The sequence below is a fragment of the Monopterus albus genome, unplaced genomic scaffold (genome assembly GCF_001952655.1).
Source record: "Monopterus albus unplaced genomic scaffold, M_albus_1.0 scaffold12.1, whole genome shotgun sequence".
NCBI classification, from domain to species: Eukaryota; Metazoa; Chordata; class Actinopteri; order Synbranchiformes; family Synbranchidae; genus Monopterus; species Monopterus albus.
The window spans coordinates 5,955,122-5,956,264 of NW_018127892.1; positions in this window are offsets into that span (position 1 = coordinate 5,955,122).

Below are 1,143 nucleotides of genomic sequence, written 5' to 3' on the forward strand. Positions count from 1 at the left end.
CAGAAAAGCAGCAATAGCCTTAGGGTTAGTGAGAAGAGTGGAGCAGGTCAGTGGAGCATTTGGGAAACATGGCACACTGAAGACTGAACCCATCAAAATCCACCTTAAAGAGAACGTGGAACCATACGCACTGACCACAGCTCGAAGGGTGCCACTGCCCCTCCTATCCAAAGTTAAGGAAGAACTGACCAGGATGGAGGCTTTAGGCGTAATTGAAAAGTAACCCAGCCCACAGACTGGTGCAGCCCAATGGTGCCTGTGGTTAACTCAAAAGGAAAATTGCGTATATGTGTGGATATGAAAAAGGTGAATGATCAAATAGAAAGAGAACAATACATTCTACCAACGACACATGAAGTCCTGGCAAAGTTAGCAGGGGCCGAAATCTTCTCATCCCTAGACGCATCCAGCGGTTTCTGGCAAATCCCACTGCATAAAGAAAGCAGTCTGCTGACAACATTCATCACTCCGTTCGGCAGGTATTGTTTTAAACGTCTGCCGTTTGGCATCAGCATTGCACCAGAAATATTCCAGAGAAAAATGCACGAGTTGCTGGCAGACCTGGAAGGGGTGGAGGTGTACATGGATGACATAATAGTCCATGGATCCAGCGGGCAAGAACATGATAAGCGGCTGGAGAAAGTGCTGGAGAGAACAGCGAGGGCAGGAGTGAAGCTGAACAAGGACAAATGTTGCTTCAGACAAAGGCAGCTGCACTTCCTGGGACAACTGGTGGGTAACCGAGGCGTACAGCCAGACCCAGGAAAAGTCAAAGCAATAGCAGAGCTGCCAGCCCCAACCAACATAAAAGATCTAAAACGGGTGCTGGGCATGATTAATATGTAGGGAGATATATTCCACATCTGGCGACTGTCGCAGCACCCCTGAACGATCTTCTCAAAGCCAGCACAGCATGGGTCTGGGATGTGCCACAAAAGAAAGCATTCCAGGCTCTGAAACGAGCCCTGATGAGTACACCTGTACTGGCCTATTATGACCCAAACAGGCCAACAACAGTATCAGCCAATGCCAGCAGCATGAGGAGGGATGGAAGCCCGTCGCTTATTGCTCCAGAACACTCACAGATGATGAAACACGTTATGCACAGATAGAAAAAGAATGTTTAGCTGGAGTCTGGGCATG